At 48.2% G+C, this 18,592-nt stretch overlaps 1 long non-coding RNA gene across 1 annotated transcript; it reads right to left on the bottom strand.

The window, feature by feature from the left end:
• Window positions 1–340: 340 nt before the first annotated feature.
• Window positions 341–1,236, bottom strand: LOC132333740 (uncharacterized). Its single transcript, XR_009488247.1, has 2 exons — window positions 998–1,236; window positions 341–901 (listed from the first exon to the last, which is right to left on the bottom strand). It is a non-coding gene; the product is annotated as an uncharacterized LOC132333740 (long non-coding RNA).
• Between the last annotated feature and the right edge of the window lie 17,356 nt (window positions 1,237–18,592).

The raw sequence follows: 18,592 nt of genomic DNA, 5'->3' as shown, positions 1-18,592 counted from the left end.
AGGCACAGGGACTGAAGTGTGTGATTCCCACAGCAATGTGCTGAGGCTGGAGAGGAAAACCATCACTTGAGACAGGACTGGGAAGTGCTACTTTCCCAAAAACTGTGACACCACCTCACTCTGTGGCCTTGGGCAAATAATTTACTGCTGGTCTCAGTTTCTGCACCCCTTCAAGCGTGTGCCCTGACACAGTGGGAATGAATAATTTATTCGCATGTGATGTATGGTGTGTCCTGGTTCTGGGTACTGCTGTTAATGAAGAAAAAATGAAATTAGTTCCTTATTTTGCAGGGCTGAAGATTCATGTGTAAAATGCTGTGAATTCAGAGAGCATTCCATATCTTGTCATATGTTCTTGTTTTATTGCTGCATAGATGGGGGTCTCTGATGCTGTGGGAACAAGGACTAAAGTGCTTGATACTTTAATATTTGAACCACAGAATCAGCTAATCAATTTTTAGACTGTATGCATTGTTTAAGACTAAAAAGCAACTCAAGCGATAACTCAAGACTAGAAACCTCTTTTAAATATCACAGTGAACTTATATAAACCTAAAGGCTAATAGGTGTGTCTGGTTTGCCTTCTATTTGCTAAACCATTCTGTTGACTCAGGAGATGAAGTAACAGAAGTTTTTCTCCAGTCCCCGGTGCAGAAACTCCGGCCACGGTGCTCATGTCAGCGTGTCACAGAGACACGGGGCTGCGGGGGGGTATCCTGCGAGAAGGGGAGGACGTTATCGGCTCACACACTCTGGAGATGTTGGCTCCTGCCTGTTTGTCGCCCTCCTGCTCGGCAAAAGGCAGCGGCTGGTGCGTCCCTGCCTTCCCTCTGCGTGCCTGGCATTTCGGCAAGTCCTCAGCCATCCTGAGATGAGGCAGCCTCCTCCCGGGAATGGGCACCTGAAGGTAAACCACAGTTTTAGACGCTGTTATTAATAACGTGATCATGAAAATAAATCAGAAAAGCTGCTGCAAGCCCTAAGATGACTCCCATACCCACTATGGAGAATTAAGGTGGATGGACAGCGCTGGGAGCCAGTTCCACTCCCAGGCTCCGGCCGAGCCGTGCGCGGGAGGGTGACACCCGCTCGGCCCATTGTCCCCTCCCCACCAGCCCGGCCCGGCCCGGCCTTCCTTCCCCCCGGCCCTTCGCGGCGCCCCCGTTCCCTCTCCCGGCGCCGGTGCCGCAGCCCCGGCCGAGCTCTCGGCACCTGCCCGGGCCCGGCGGCGGCCGCGCGCCCTTTATGGCCGGAGCGGGCGCGGTGCGCGCTCCCGCGGGCCGGGCCGGGCCAGGCCGGGTGCGGGTGCGCGGGGCGAGCAGCGGGTCCCGTTCCCGGCGAACAATGGCAGCGGCGGCGCTGCCCGGCACCTCCTGAATGGGCGCAGGCCTGGGGGGGGCGGCGGCGAGGAGGAGGAGGAGGAGGTGGAGGCAGCAGCGGCGGGGCGAGGCGAGGCGGGAGCCGCCGCCCCCCATCCTCCCTCCCGCCCTCCGCCCGTCCCTGCGTAGGGAGCGCGGGGCCGGGGGGCCCGTCCGTGGGGCGGCGGCGGCGGCGGCGGCGGGGGAAGGGGCGGGGGCCGGCGGCGGGAGGCGGGGGCCGGGGGCGGGCGCGTCCACCTGCGCGCGCCGGGCCCCGGGCGCATGGAGCAGCGCTGAGCCGCAGCACCGGCAGCGCCCGGCGGGCGGGGGACCCCCGCTCCATCGCGGGCCCCGCGCCGAGGTGAGTCCCGCCGCGGCGGAGCTTCAGCCACACACACCCCCCCCTCCCCCCTCCCGCGCCGGCACACCGTGGGGGCAGCGGGGAGGAGGAGGAGGAGGAGGAGGGGATGCTGATGGCAGCGCCGGCCTGCGCGGAGGCCTGCGGGGAAGTTGCGGGGTGTGCGTGTGTGCGAGGGTGGTCTGAGGTGACGGGGGGGGGCGGCAACTTGGCGCCGTGTCCCCCCCCCGGGCAGGTGCAGCGCGGGGCGGGGGCGCCGCCCCGCCGGGCCCCCCGGCGGCCGCGCTTACTTCAGCCTCGGCCAGAACAAAAACATAATGAAGGAGGGGGGATGGGATTTTTATTTTTATTTAAGGGGGAAAAAAAAAAAAAAAAAAGCCCCAGCCCTGGGAGTAGCTGTCACCGCGCGCATTAAACTAGAGAACTGGCTAATCAAATAAAACTGGCTCATTGTCTGAAACTCTATCCCAGCGCAAAATGCGGCTGTGAATGTAATTAACCATCTGTCTGGCGGGCGGCGGAGCGCCGGGTCCGTGCGGTCGGCACCCGGGCGCTGCCATCCCCGAGCCCCGGGATGCGCCCGGCGTGTGTGTGCGAGGAGGATGCTGGAGCCAGGGGGGGGAATGAAATCCTTCCTCGGCCCCGAGGCGAGCGAGCGATGCGCGGTGCGATAGATGAACCCAAACAAGCCGTGGGGGACCGGCGGTGAACGCCGAGGCGATCGCTGTGCCGCGGGTGATGCTCCGCCGCGTTCCGCCTCCCGCGGGGAAGCCGCGCAGGATGGGTGCGTATTTGGGGGATCCGCGGCCGGGAGCCGTGGGTGGATGCGTGAGGCCGGAGGGAGCGGTGCGCCTGTGCGAGCCGAGGCCTCAATGAGCCTCTTGCGGGAAAACAAAACGGCTCCGCGGTCCTTAAATCCTCCCGGTGGTTTTTCCCCCCCGTTTCCGCCCGGCGGTTCGCTCGTCCCCCCTGCCCCGCGCCGGCCCCGAAACCTCTGTGCAGCCATCAACATCCTGGTACTCGGCTGTGCCGTGCCGGAGGTACCTGCTGGCATCGCTGGAGCGGCGTGCTACTGCGGTAACACCGAGCCCGCGGCACACGCTGCTGCCGGCGGGGCTCGGTGTGCCTCTACACACGCTCCTGCCTCTTGCTTTGCTGTTTTAATTTTTTTTTTTTTTTTTTTGGTGGTGTGCCTGTGGTTTAGTAAAGGAATAATACAGAGGCTAAAAAAATAGCGGTAGCGCTCAAGCAGGTAGGATGCAATTTAAAGTCACTTCAGCTAATACCCCATGCAAGACTGCATTTGTTAAGGTATGTGAGCTGTGCAGAAGGCAGCAGTCTTTAGTGAATCACTTTTGAAAAACAAATACTTGACAAAAGAACCAGACCTGCTAAATGGATAACAATTATGTAAGCCTATAGTAGGTTTTGATGTATGTCAAGTCTGTTAAATAAATCAACCTGTTCAGTGAATAAATCTGCTCTGCACCAATGCTTTATTATAAATTTTTTTAAGGAGAATAAACCTGTGTATTTAAGACGTTTTTACTGATGTGAATCTCGTGGCCAAGCCCCATAGCTGCCAATGACACAAGACAAATCCGTGGGGAGGGTGGGGTGCAGGAGCGTGGGGAGGGATAAGGTGGATATTAAAAATACACAAAGATGTGCATAAGGATTCCTAGTGATAAAATTCTCACTGATCCATGTCTTGATGGAGTATTTGCTTTGCAGTGGCAATGGCCCATACAAAGCTACATTGATTTAGCTTGCTCTGTTCACGATGGCAGTTCTGGTGAATAATTATTTTCCCAAAAGCCCTAACCAAGGGAAGAAAGAGAGTCCCTGCTTGGCCTACACAGTAGTACAGTATCTTTGAAAGCGCGTATCCGGCTGCAAATAAAGAGAGCCAGTTCAAGTGTTACTACACTCAGCAGGAATAAAAGGGAGGCAGAAAAGGGGAGCACCCGGCCGCCTTCCCCGTGTGCCTCGTCCCCCTTTCCCTCTCTGCTCAGCTCTGGGGGTAGGGAGGGGGGATTTTTGCCGGTTTGTTTTTCCTTTTTTTTTGTGTTTGCTGTTGCCTTTTGGAGGCGAGGCTCTGGCAGCCCACTTAAGCCTTGAGTTCTGAATGCTGAGGAGTCTCTTTCAGATTGAAAAAAAGAGAAGAGGTCGTGGCCAGTGGGTTTTAACTTCCGTAGCTGGGACAGGGAGTACGGCTGTGCGGGGCAGTGCCTCGGTGGTGTCCTTCTCTTTTGAGAGATGGTGAGGCCTCGTGGATGGTTTTGTGATGGGTCACGTGTGTATCTTTTTCCTGGCTCTGCAAAGAAACATATGAAAAGGCTCAAATGTGCTTGCAGGACCAAGAAGGCCCCAGGCTCGGGGAGAAAGTGTTCCCAGACAAAGGGGTCTGGCTCAGGTTGGATCCTGCGTGTGGGACCCAGCCATTGATGTGAGGTGCATTTTTTGGATATTAAGGCTTTTCCATTGTAGCAGCAACCCGAGCGTGCTGCTTTCCCCCAGCACAGCAGTGAACCATCCCCTTGAAGTTTATGCCCCGTTGCAAACAAAAAGCAGCATTAGGAAATAATCTTTTCCTTGGGCAGAATCCAGGGAGGAGAGGAGAGGAGAGGCATGGATGCTCCAGGCCTTGCCCTGCTCCTTGTGTGGGGGCTCTTTGCTGCTGCCGTTGCTGAGTTTGTGTATGGCCCTGAGAGAGGCTGGGTAGCCTGAGTGTTTTCCAGAGTAAAATTGCTATTGCTTCTCAGTAATGACAGCTTTTGGTCTGTGAGGGTATTTTAAAAAAAATACATTTTGAGAATTGGGAGCAAAATAATTGTTATGTAATCCACCTGTTACGTTCAAAGTCCTGTTTTCCACCTGGGAGAGGATTGCACTTTTTTATTTTTATGCTAGATCTTTGTGTACTTTTAGCCCCGCTTGAGTTGGCTTTATAATCATTACCTGTGTGTACAGTCAGGTGCTTGACGAGCCTGATTTTGTGGATGCTGCCAGCAGTGAGTAAATGAGCCATGTGGCATAAAACTGAGCCAACCATGTTTTGCTGGAACCTTGCTCTTCCCTCTTTTCTCTGAGCTGGTCGTACACACCCCTGGTGTCACCTGTCACCTGTGCAGGGGTCTGAGCTGTTCGAGCACAAGGACCCACCTGACTCCTGATTTCTTACCTGTATGTGCTCTGAGAGGCGTGGTGGGATCTCAGCCTTTTGGGGTTTTGATTTTTGGGCTCCTGGGTGCCGTTACAAGCAAACATTAAATAATTGCCATGTGTTGTGTCGTGTAGAAAGCAGTGAAGTTACAGGTGCTGAAGATGATGGGCTGCCTTGAGCATCCAGGTGTGGATTTGTCTGAAGGATGGAGGAATTGAGTGTAAAACCTGTCCTGCTGCCCGTGCTGAGGGCTGGCAGCACTGCTGACCTGCCCGTGGACACGAGGAGAAATGGGGGGTGTTTGGGAAAGCTGAGCCAGAGGGAAGCTTGCAGGAGGAGCCCTCAGTTCTGCAAATGAGTGTTGAACCCTTATCCTCAGCACACTGTCTTAGGAGCAGCCAGGGGAAGTGGCTTTGGTGCCGTGGTGCTCTGGACTGTGGTGGTAGTGCTGGGTGGATTTTGTTTGCAGTTCCGGGGAGCAGCATGTAATCTGTGTAATGCTGCTTTTGTGTGCCTCTACTGCAAATTGATGTCTGGGGAATGACATGAAGCAAAGGCTCTAGACCAGCGGGTCTGTGATATTTTTGTAGCAATGTCTTTTTATTCAAAGCAGGTGTCATGGAGATCTTTCATCCCAGGATTTCTTTCATCCCCGGCGTTTGTTAGCTTGTGTTAAAACTTTAAATCTTGAGAATTTCTTCTGTACAGAAGGTGTTCCTCACGTTGCTCTGGCATGGGCTGAGCTATGATTATGCAGTCTCCAAAGAGTGACACGGATGAGGTGGATCTGTGTCTGCATGGCTACGTCAGCCCTGTGAATAATCCAGGGCCGTGGCCCAGTGCCCTCCAGTCCCAGGCAGGGTCTGTGCCAGCTCAGCTGCAGGAGCTGCACAGGGATCTGGGGGTGGGCAGCGCTGGGGCTGCTGTCCCTGGGCACAGTTTTCTTCTAACCCTTAAGCATTCAGGAGGTGATTTATGCCCAGCAGTCTGAGCTTGTATTTGCAGTCTTGTTTGCCTTTAAAAAAGCTTTTGACTACGAGATAACTGATTTGCTTAATTTATCCAAGCTCTTGTCTCGATAGTCTCCCGTGATGGAGAATTCTGCTGGCTAATTGTTGCCTTTCACTGATCTTATACATCTTTGTTTTGTGCTGCATCTTCAGAATCTGGGTGGATGTGTCACTAGAAGTTTCTGATCAGTCTCCTTGTCTTCATTTACTGGTGTTGCTCCCTGCTGGGAAGGTGGAACCACAGTCTGCTGGCCCATGAACACTGCTTCTGCTTGGACCCCAGCTAATTAATTTACCCCTTCAGTTTAACACCTTTCTGAATTGTCCCTCTCAGGACTGTGATCTCTGTCTCTGCCAGAAGCTGTTGTTTTCCTTAGGCATCAGACCAGAGTGCCTCTATTAAGAGAGAGCTTGAGGTCTGCCTTGTGCTGCCCCTTGAGTGGTGTTGCAGTGCCAGTCTCTGTCCCTGGGGCTGGCAGAGCTTGTAGGCCTGGCCTTGACACCAGTTTGGGGTGTTTTGCCAATTTATCAGCTCCCTCCTCTTGCTTCTGTGGGGTTTCTGTGGTGCAGAAGGGACTGCTCGTGGTGGGTTTGGTGTGAGGGTCCCTTTCTGCTTTGTGGTGTTCCCTGCTGGTGCCTGGGGCTGTCCCACTCTGCTCCAAGGCCCCTGGAGAGAGGAGAGTCAGGATTTCTACAATAACCCCAAACAGCCCAGGCGTTTTCTGCCTCTGCTCTCCCTCAGGGCAGGGAGCTCCTCACAAATTAAAACCCAACATTGTCACTGTCTTTTTCCCGATGTGCTGAAACTGCTGAGAAGGTGGTGATGCAATGACACTCTTACATTTTTGAGGGTATTTGGACACTCAGATGGAGGTTCTCAGGAGAATGAGCTCTTGTGGATCTTGCAGGACTCCCAGGAGTGCCAGGACGTGGCTTGGGGTGCTCAGAGCACTCCTGAGAACTTCTTGGTTGTTTCATTACCAGCATGAGTCCTGGGTCCTGGGGAGGGCTTGGGCACAAATTCCCAGCTCTTTCCCAGTTCCATTCCAGGAGAGGTCTCTGCCATGCTCTGGAGCTGCTTTTGGAGCTGTGTCCTTATTAAAAAAAAAAAATCAGATTCCTTTCCTTGCACTTGGGAGGATTTTAATTGTCAGTTACAGCACAGGGAACCAAATGTGGAAAACACAAGTTCTCTGGGTGAATTTTGTTTCCTGCACAATGTCCCAATGAATGAGATGAGTCTTTGATGGAGGAGAGAAGCTGAAGCCTTATGAAGGGCCTGTTTATTGGCATTAATTATTTTTTATTAGTTACAGCATCCGTAGTCCGTTGGCAGTAGAAGAGCCCAAAGTAAGAATATTAATTCTTCAGAAGTTTTTCAAAGCTTGCATTTTTCATAAGAAGCTTGTGAAGCTTCAAATCTAAAGCTTCCAAAGCCTTTTTTTTTTTTTTTTTTTATTCTTCAGAAGTGCCACTGAAGCTCTTTTTTTTTAATTTCTTGTATTTTAGCTGAAACTATGAGTTTTACACATGGAAAAAAAAAATGGTTCTTTCCCATCCACTGCATTGGCCCCAATTTTCAGGTCCCTGGCTGGGTCAGCTAAGCCCTCTGCAAGCATCAGCTGTGCTCTGGAGAGCAGGTGTGGAGCCTTTACTCCTGATTTCCTCTCCTTTTCCCCCTCTGGCTGGGGTTTTGCTTGGTGGCTGATGGGTGTGAAAGGTGGGTTGGTTTGTGACTGGCCACTCTGGACAATCCTTGACCTTCACAGCTGTTGGATAACTTCAGAGAAATACTGAACTGCTTCCTGGAAGCCAGGAGGGTGTCTGGGAATTTAACCAGGACAGAGGGAATCTGCTGTCTGTTTGGCCAGCAAGCAGCATTTTTTTTTTTCCTGGTAGCCTTGCAAGGTCATGTTTTAATACTCTGAATGTGAATTTAAGGGTCATGCTGGTATTTCAGTGGTAATACAGATGGATGCTGGATTTTATTTCATATTGCTCCAGGGAATGGAGCAATTAGTAATCTTGGCTCTCTCTGAACCTCAAGGGGGAAAACGAAAATTGCCTTTTTCAGGGTGGTCACTGTTCTCATTTGCATGAAAAAACTGTTGGGGAGTGGGGTGATTTTAGCTACAGAAAGTTGAGATGTGGGTTTTTCTATGTAATGTTGTTGCCAACATTACATGGGCAGGTTAACTTCCTTGACAGCTGTGCCTTTAACAATGTAAGATGGGTGGAATTTTTGGGAAGACCAGAAGGGAAAGTGCTGCTGACCACAATTTTTCAGCTGATGTTAAAGCAAACAAGCAAACCCCAATCTCCCTGACGCCAGTGGCTCTGTAGGGAGCAGCACACAATAATTTCCCATGGTTTGTTTATGCCTGCCTCTGAGAAAATCTCCTATATCAAAGTCACCTGTCCATGCAGTGACTGGTGTGTGAGAGACAGAGATTCATGCTGGAGCCCATGGAGCATTCAGTGCCAGCTCATGCAGGAATTCAGCTGCTCTGGCCCAAGCAGCTCATGGGTGCAGTGGAGTTCAGGACCATTCCTGGCCCGTGGCTGATGTGGGGCAGAGGAGCCACGAGGTGTTAGCCCAGCCAGGCATGGCAAACTCAGAGAAGCCCCTCAGCCCAAACCTCCTGCACAAAAAATAATTGTCCTAACCCTGTAACCTTCACTTTAATTAATTGTCTTACTTGTCTGGTTAGCTGATCATTTGGTGGGGAGAGTTTGTAGTGCAGGGAGAGGAGTTGTGTGTAATTTGGCTGTTTCTTTGGTTCATTTGTGCTCATTCCTTGCCTGCTGCTTGCTGGGTTTGAGCACTCAGCAGTTACCAGCAGCAGCCTTTTGGGAGCTGGATGGGAGGCTGGGCAGGCCACTGGGTCCCCAGGGAGCTTCTGGTTTGAAAGTGAATTTTTGAAAGGCTTGGTTGCTCAGCATCTCAGTGCATGGCTGTTTTAGGCAGCACAAAGTTGTGTTTCAGGATTTCCATTCAGGTTATAGTTTATGTCCCTGTGCAGTGTTGAGCTAAGAACCACGTGCTCCTTGCAGTTCTCTCTTCTTCTGCAAAGGGTGTTTGAACTGGTGCTTAATCATCAACAGGCTCTGGTGCTGATTCCACCCTTTGGAGGCATTTCTGGCTTTGCAGGAAGGATGGGCACTGGGTGTGCTGCAGAGCTGGAGCTCGTTAGTGACTGATGTGTTGGCTGTTCTGTGGAATTGCTGATCCTGACTGCTGGTGTGTGGAATTACAGGTTCCAATTCATGTGTTAAGCAAACCCTGGTATCTCAGGGTCTCTCTGGATTTTTCCCTTTAAACTACATCCTCCCTTGTTCATGGTGTTCACCTGTCCAAGCACAATCTGTCTGCTGGATTCCTCGCTAGGATGAGTTCAAGACTTCCTGGAGGTTAGTTCAGGGGGAGCTTGGAAGCATCTTGGATTAACTTTTCACCCACTGCAGGTGGTCTGGAGGGGTTGTTGGCTAAAATGAGTGGCTTGGGAATAAAAACAAAACGACCTTAATGCCAGCAAAGGGCCAAGAGCAGGAGTGGAGGAAGGTGGCTCCTAGGAAGTGAATTCAGTGAAAGTGGTGGGGAAAAGAGGAAAATGCTGCCTAAATTGTGTTTTGAAGCTTTTTGGCCTGGTGTGGTAGGGGAAAGTCTTCATCTGCATTGTGATCAGTGAGTTTGTGCCTGGTGGAGTCCAAATATTGCATCAGAAATGCTTAATGACTGCCTTGTGCCTTAACCCTTCTGCCTTCACACGAGGTTCATGTTCCCCATTGCAACATGCAGGAAACCTGAAATATCTGAAATCTGCAGCTGACAAGAGAATTGATGAGTTCTCACCCTGCATGCCTGGGCTGATGTTAAAACAAAAGGCAGTTAAGGGTATTACAATATTTACATAATCTATATAAAATATATTGTATCTATGTAATACACAATTATATTTAAGGGTATTAACCTATCTTATATTCTGTTATTCAGTTAGGCCTGGGCATTTGCTGAAGGGGCTGTGTTAAATCACTCCTGCATTTGTGAGGGTCAGGTTGAAAACTTGATGTGTAGCTCAGAGTTTAGTTGGTATTTTTATTATTTTGTTAATACCTTCATCCCCCTGCCTGCATTTCTGGGTACAGCCATACCCTGTGGTGGTGCCTGCTAAACTTGTTATCTGTGGCTGTTTCAGTAATCTCTCTTTGGGGCAATATAAAGCTGCTTAAATATAAATGACAAGAGGGGAGCAGAGGGGTTGGAATGAGCATTTCCAGGTCTGCTGGGGGCTCTGCAGGGTCCTGCTCAGAGTCCCCAAATGTTTCACACTCTGCTCTGTCTATCCTTGAGCAGTTTCTGTGCATTGCACGGTAAATGGAAGTCAAAATAGTTTGTTTGATGTTATTTATTCAAATCTGGAAAGGATGGTTGTGCAAAGACCAAAGAAAAATGGTTTTAGTCTGACAAATGCCAAGGGTTTTTGTTTTGTTTTTAAAGCCCAAACAAACCCTTTGGGATCCTTGGCTGGGTATATAATAGCATGAAATACACCATTCCTTTCATTCTGCTCCCTAAAAATCTAATTTTTTATGCATTTAAAGTGGGAGTTGAGGCAAAAACAGAGTTTAGCTCTGTTGACCTATATTTATGAAAAGAGAAGGCTTGCTAAGAGTTGCAAGAAAAGAATATATAGTGCTGTTGGTATACTCTGACAAAATGTACACACATACTAAAACCACTTTTGGGATTCTTCATCTTCTTACTGAGTGTTTAAGCCCTTTCCAGCCAGATTCAATCCATTTTTGCAGTTCATGGCATGTATGTTCAGGCTGCCATTAACAGCCATGAGGCATCAGTGGAGGAGGGCAGCAAAACCTGGAGTCTGGGCTGAAACCCTGCCTGATCCCTAGGTTTAAAGGTGAACTTTTTTCCCCCTGTTTCCTTTTTGTTGTTTTATTTTTTAATTCAGCCCACTCTCTATAAAGTGCAGTTTAATGGTTTGCATGCTGCTTGTTGCATAACTGTGGCACAGATGTTATTTTTTTGTAATGTTGCCTGACATATTTAAAAGGGAAAGAGAGGAAGGGAATTTATACTCTTTGGAGATGAATATGTGGAGCCTATTCGTCTTAAAAAAAGTGTGAAGAGCTAGTTAGAGCTGTAGCTGGCACATCTCTGAGAGGCTGATCTGTGGAGTGGAGCTCTTCAGATAAAGAATGAAGATGTTTTATCTTCTGGAGTTTGTTGTGTGTGTTACCAGACAGCCTAAAACCCAAACTTGGGGGGTAGGTAATGTTTAGGCACATGATTAATTATTTTATGGAACTGAGACCAAATCCAAATGCATATTTAATGAAATGCTCTCCAGGATTAAGTTGTAGGGGATAATCACTGGTGGTGCCCAGAGTTAAAGGACGTGGAGATGAAATACCTCGCTCAGCATGGGCAGTACTGAATCTGTGTTTATTTCACTGCAGCTGCAAACAACACCTTAAAAGTTGCTTCCTAATGAAGCTTTGACTGAGAAAATACAGTTTTAGCAGAAGGAAAAAAATTGCATCTAGGCCTACCATTTCTGGGTGGAATAGGCATGGGAACATGAAATCATCTCTTTCTGGCATTTCTAACAACATTAGAAGTTCTAAAATAGTAGAAATGCAAATAAGTCGAGTGAAAATGGTAAATGCTGTATTTATATTTATTTATGTATAATAACAGAATGCCTGGTGTTTCAGATCAGCGCAGTGTGCCTGGATTCTCAGAGTATTTGTTTTATAAACAGGGATAAAGCTGCACAACCCACCTCTCCCTGCTCTGCAGAGGAGCAAAGCAGCTCACAGGGAAATAATGACCTGCTGGAAATGCAGTTGGGAAGTGAACCCAAGAATCTTGGCTTCCCAGCCCTTGTTGAGCCCTTGGGCTGGACAGTGGGATGAGTGGGATAAATTGATAAGGGGGAAAGAGGAGAGGGAGATGTGACACCCACTGTCATGGAGCATCTTTTTGAAGTTGAGGAATAAATATAATTCAAGTGATTCTTCTAAAAGAACTTGAAAAAAAACCTAGGTGAACAGTTATAAAAACAAAGAGAATGAAACCTGAGAGTGTTTTTGACTTGTTTCTGCCTAGGACAAGACATTTAGGTTAGTTTTAATTTTGCTTTTGTTCTGCCCTTTGCCCCTCCCCCTCGCTGGATTACCCTTCTACAGGAAATAACAACTTAGGCAAAATAAATCCTAAATTACAGCTGGAGGAGGCAGGAGCTGCTGTCTGAGGGTAAAATTGCAGAGGCTCAGGTGTGAATTGGAGGGCAGCTCTTGTGCCTGGGGTTTTCTTCCCCGAGGAGCAGGTGGGGTGGGCTGTGAGCTCATCCCTCAGCTCTGGGGGTGCTGGGTGGGGCAGGACATGGGGACATGGCTCACCCTCCTCCTTGCTCCATCAGAGGCAAGGCTTCCTCACCTGGCAGGGACACAGCCCCAGGGGTGGGAATTTTCTCCCTTTCCAGCCCAGTGACACCCATGCAGCGTTTGGTGTGTGGTGCTCTGGAAGCATCCTCTCCTGGCTAAGGAAAGGATGGAAAATACAGGGCTGAAATAGAAGGTTGGTGCTGATGCAAGCTGTGTTTACTTTTGAAAATTCAGTTTATTAAACTCAAGGCTGCAGAACTCCAGGGATCAGTGATGCTGTCTGAACATCACCTTCCGCACCGCACAAGCAATTTTTCAAAATTACTTTTTTAATTAAAAGTTGTATCGGTTTAACGCGAGTTAAAGGAAAGTTCACAGGCTTAGCATCGTCTGAAACGCTGCAGATTTGGGAAAGAACCTTTCCCTGCCTTCTCAGAGTTTATCCAAAATAGTGAATATGCATGGGAAGAGAGGGAAATCTCCTCCTGGACTGGGCCTCTGAGGGATGGCAGGGTGCAGGTATTTATTGATTATCAGTCCAGCTCCGCTTCCATTCCCTTCAGAAGGAGCTGCAGAGCAGCAGAGTTGGAATATGAACATAAGGAAAACAAGGAGGACTCGAGGTACAGCAGAGGAAAGTCAATACAGAGCTTATTTAAATGTCAGCTGCCTGGAAGAGCTGTGCTCAAAAGCTGTGAGCAGAGATTAGGTCTGGGACACGACTGGAGGGAGGGAGGGAGGTGGCTGGGCAAGGCTGCTGCTGGGGGCAATGCCTGCACAAGGAATATGTTAAGGAGGGAGAAGAAATGCTGACTGAAAATTGCATCTGACAATTAGTTCTGAGCAGCTAATTGGAGAAGTTCCGTGGCTCTTGGGCAGGGGAAGCCTGTGACTGTGCTTGGTGGGCGATCTGATCCATGTTAACAGTGTTATTCATCAGTGCTGCTGACAGGGATAAGTGACACCCATTACAAATCTGTTTACTACCTCTAGATAATGTATTTAGTTCCTGAATGTATGTGCAGGGTCGGGAGTCTCTGTAAGCACAGGGCTTCTGGAATTTTATAGAACTGTAGAGTATCCTGGGTTGGAAGGGACCCACAGGGATCATCGAGCCCAACTCTGAGCCCTCTGAATCATTTTAAATCACATCGACTTTATTTACCCAATAGGTCAGTTACAATTCTGTGGCATTTGTCAATGCAAGGGGTTTTGTACTTGGGGAGAGCTTGAGCAAAAAAATTACTGGTTTGTAGAAGGATAGCCTGATTCTGAATTTCATGGCCATTTTTATTTTGGAAAGTTAGCCACTAATTACGTGCTGTAATAAGAAGTAGTTTTATTACTGTTGTGCCAGAAATAAAATTAGATTGAGCACTCTGCAGGAAACATTATTGGAGTCAACCTCCAAGATGTTACACTTGGGGGGTAATGGTTGGTCTTGATGATCTTGGAGGTCTTCTCCCACCTACATGATTCTGCACAGTTCTCAGCATTTTGGGCAGGACTGGAGGTGGGGAAGATGGGCTGCTGTGGCTGTGCTGTAGCTCATTGCAACCCAGCCAAGTTTTCCTTTACTTTGTCAGCCTCCTGCTTCATTCTGAATGGAGTTTGGTGGTTTGGTCTGCAGGGGGGTGAGTGCCTTGTGCATGTGAGAGCCAGAGGACTCGAAGGCTTTGACATCCAGCCTGGCAGTGCTGGTTCCTTGGCACGGCCAGACTTTGTCTTAACCCTGACCAGAACCTGTGTGCTGTACCAGGTGCTTGCTGAGGCCAGTGAGACCATGACCACGGGAGCAAAGGACAGAGGAAACTCTGGTTTGGATGTGTTTCATCTACATAAACACACAGCAAGAAGCCTTTGTGTTCTTCCCAGCCACCCCTCACGGCCTCGCTGCCTGCAAAGGTGCACTTACTGAAAAACACCCAGCTCTGCACGTGATCCTCTCCTGCAGGGAGGATGGAGAGCAAACACCGTGTGATGAGCTCTGTTTGCACTCTGTGATGCTCTCCTGAGCAGAAGGCCTCCCACCAGAAGACACTTTATTGCCCAGAAGGGCAGGTGGCCACGCTGGGCAGAGAGGGATCCTGCAAGTGGGTGGGATGGGAAGCTGTGGGCTAAAGTTGCTGTTCCCCTCTCTGGCATTGGCTTTTATTTTCCAGAAGGTGTGATGACAGCAGAACAGTGGACAAGGGAAGTAGGTTTGCATTTGAAATACACAGGAGGTCCCACTGAGCCAGCACTGACTTCTCCCTTGGCCCTGTAACAGTGCCATCACTTTTCTGTCCTGTTCACCCCACTTGTTCAATGGGATCATCATTATGGATGTGTTTGCTTCCCAGGAGTGTCCTGAAAATCAGTTAAGGTTGGAAAAGTGTGTTGAAGAAGTCTCTCAGTACTACGTTAAAAATTTAAAAACCCTAAAAATTTAAAAATTTCTTGATTTCTTTTAGTAAAAAGAAGTTTAGCTCCTCCTCTGCTGGAGTTTCCTCCTTCCATTTTTCCTGTTACTTGTGTGTGGTATCCCAGGGCTCTTCCAGTCTGCATCCTGCTTTATAAAATGTTACATTTTATCCTGTGTTGGAGAGTCAGATTTTCAGTATGTATCTTATTACACAGAATGGGAACAGGAGGCAACCTTCAAAATATGGGCTGTATAACTTCTTCCCCTTCAGATGACATAGAGGAGTTCTCATGCTTAATTGAAAGGTTCAGGATTCTATTTTCAAGACTTCTATTCCAGTGAAAGGTGGAGAGCTCTTTTTGCAGATTACTTGTGGCCAGGACTGATTTCTTGTCCAAAAATTAAACTCCTTTGGCAGATTTTTCAAAAGGCAGCTGGGGAGCTGGTGTCAAGAGGGGTCGAGTTAAGAGGAACACTTTCTGTAGCATTTAAATGAGATATTTCTTGGAGGGGATCCTTCCAAGGGGAGTTATCTGTAGGTGGTGTTAAAATCCTTGGATGTTACTGGAAGTTGGATTGAAGGTGAGGGGAGGGAACAAGGACATGAATGCTGGGAGGAGTGAAGAGTTTGCTCTTGCAGGGCAAGGAAGCACGGCACCTTCTCCCTTACAGCTCTCACCTGGAGCCCATGTTTCTTTCCCCTCCTGGACTTTTTTGGTTCTCCTTTGGTTGTCTTTCCCTTCAGTATCAAAGCTGCATCCCCTGAAGGTTGTCTTGGCTTCTGGTGCCTGAGTTCACACAGGGAATGAGATGAAACAAGACAAACTTGGTTCTAATCGCTCTCGTCTAATTCTGCTGCATAATGGAGATGAGCAGTACTTACATAACAATATCCTGGGATGTTAATAGATTTAATAACCCAGAAAGGTGGGAAGAGGTTCTGAATTACCTACAAAATGGCATCTAACTAATGAAGTTTACGGGAAGCTCATCTCTTTGAAGGAGAGTCAGATGGTAGGAGCGAGACTTCTGCGTATGCTCAGAAGAGGAGACAAAATGAAGCTGCCTGTCCTAATCAGAATAAAACTCCCATTAAAAATAAGTTCTGAGGTGCTGTTGGATTATGCCAGTAATACAGGGCTTCTCATTCAAGTCTTGCAAAAATGTAAACAACACAGGCTCCTTTAGATTAAATCTTTTTTTTTTTCCAAGTGTTGATATGTTCCAGTCTTGGGGATTGGAACTCTGTATGTGCCCAGCGAAAACAATCGGTTCATTAATGCTGCTTTGTTAGACCTTGCCCCCCTCTTGCCATGGTGATAAGGGACCTTAATTAGATCCCAGAACAAATGCTGGGGAGCTTGACAAAAAGGAGAAACATGGGGAGGGGGTGGAGAAATACTGAGATGTTGTTAGCAGATACATGTGGAGAGCTGGATCCTGCAGAGGAGAGACTGTGCTTATGGAAAACTCTGGTTACCCCTCCCAGGAACACAGCCTGTGCTGCTGGGCTGGGAACACCCATGGGCACTGGGTAGGGCTGGCACTGGCAGCTCCCTGCACACCAGATCCTGCTCCATGGGCTGGGAGCTGTGGATTAAAAATGTGCATTCCTGAATGTGTGCTGGGTGCTGCTGGTGTTCCCTGTGGGAAGGGACCAGACCATCGAGTCGATTCCTGTGTTGGTTTGTGAAGGAGAAAATGTCTGTGTGGGGAGGCCTGGAAAGGGAGAAGGAGGAGAATTCCGAGGATTTTTATGAATACCTTCAGCAGAGAGGGTGTGGGCAAAAGGGGGGAATGGTGGTGCTAAACAATGGAAAGGAAGGTTGGCAAATAATGCTAGCTGGGAAAAGGAAGAGAGCTTTCTCTGAGAAGCAGATCTCCCTGTGGTTTCAAAAAGCAAGCATGCAGAAACACGGGCGTTAAAAATTAAGAAATGCTGGGTTATTCTGTTTGTTTTCTATTGTTGGGTGCTCAGGTTACACTTCCAAAACTTCCTGTGCCATCATTCGAGGTAGAACATTAACTTCAGGTTAAAATCCCAGCTTCTCATTAACTGCATTTCCAGTCTGAAATCGGAGGACTGTGGCTATCAGCTCTCATACCTTTGTCTCCAGTCTTAAATTACCTGCTGCCTGATTGGCTGTACTTCATAATTACTCCTTACTTAAATTACCTTTCAATAAAATAAGACTGTCTCTTTGAGTCTCTCGTAGGAAGTGTGTTTTTCTGGCCCTAAGACAGTTGTTCTCTGAGCAACTAATTTATTAATTTATTTTTATTTTCATGTCAGGTTTTCTGTATCACAGTGACATATCTTGGTACACAGGTGAAGATGTTTCAAGTGAAATTTATTGCATTACAAGATGATGCATAAAAGCCAACCCTGTTGTCAAGGTCTATCAAGCAGTTTAAAGCTTGGAATTGGATCTCTGTCTAGCCTAATATTTTAGAAACTTTTAAGTAAGAACAAGGTGTAATTCCTCTATTTTAAAAAATAGGCCTCTGCAAAGCATGCATCAAACCTGCCAGCATTTTAGTAAATATATCAAAAAGCAAATTCAGGTGCCTGTAGACCTACATCTCATTTAAACACATTATAGTAGGTGCTAAAGTAATGCAGTGAGAGGCAGGTGTTGTCTCTGAGTAAACACAGAACTGTCCATCAGCCCTGATGATGTGGGAGTGCCTCTGTGTGATCTCACTGAGCTCCCTGTGCCTGGGGAAGCACCAGGAATGAGCTCTGTGGCACCACAGGCTGCTGGCTTTGGTGGTTTGTGCCAGTTCCTTCTGAGCTGGTTGGGTTGGGACAGGGATTGGTTGTCAGGAGTGGAAGAAGCTCCAGGTATAGAGGTGTGCTGCCCTGCCCAGCTGCCTGTGACAGTGCTGCAATGGGCTCATTTTAACAAAGGTAGTCTTGTTTTGCCTGAAATGTGTTCAGAAAAGAGAAACTCTTTGAAGTTTGCTGAGTACGAGATGTCTTGAATTTTCTTACTCATCCACTATTTCTGTGTGTTTTCAAAACCTCTCTTTAGGATGTTTATTCGAGGTTAACAGAACCTTCTTTACAGTTCTTGCTGTTCTTTCAAAACCCTGGAATTCATTATTTTTTAATTTATCTAGAGAGCACGGTGGCCTTAAACATCCAGGACTATCCAGAATTAGTTTCTGATTGGCAAGAACAGAAAGAGGCTTCTCTTTGGAGCTGAGTGGGAGCTGAGGTGGTCCAGTTGAAGTTTTCCAATTTTCCTTTGCAGGCTGAATGTGACTCTTTAGGCTTAAACAAGTTGTAAGGGTTATAAAGGCAATTTCATGGACCCTCAATGGAAAGGAATTTCAGATAAATACATACAAGATGACTGCAGTTTTAGTAACATTAATAAAATAAGAGATAAAGGTAAAGTAGGGGGAGGAGATTGGAATTTTCAGATGACTGAGATGGAGGAGTGAGGAGGGTGAGCAGCCTCTGCCTGTCACTTAATTGGACCTCAGAATAAACTGGAGACCAGGTGTCCCTGCTCTGTAAACCTGTGCTCTGCAAAATTATTGTCAGATAAACATTACTGCAGGAAAGAAACCTATAAACTCAGGTTTTTATGGGTTATAACACTGTTAGTTGTAAATAACACCATTAAAATCCACCCTTTTCAGACAGATGCTTCAGGAAAAGTGAACATGAGCTCCTGCCCATCAGTAGGAGTCTGTGCTGCAGAACTCAGGGAAGGTCTCAGTGGGCCTGGAGCTGCTCTGGAAGTGGCTGCTGGTGGTGTGAGCGTGGTGAAACCAGAGCAGCACGTTTGGAAATTGCCTTCAGTGTCTTCAAAGCTGCAGGAGTTGCTTCCATGTTGTACCTGGTTGAACATCTTGAAGTTCTGGGGGGGAAAAAGG

The sequence above is a fragment of the Haemorhous mexicanus genome, chromosome 14 (assembly GCF_027477595.1).
Source record: "Haemorhous mexicanus isolate bHaeMex1 chromosome 14, bHaeMex1.pri, whole genome shotgun sequence".
NCBI lineage: Eukaryota > Metazoa > Chordata > Aves > Passeriformes > Fringillidae > Haemorhous > Haemorhous mexicanus.
Note: the sequence above shows the minus strand (reverse complement) of the source record. Positions and strands in the feature narration are given on the sequence as shown.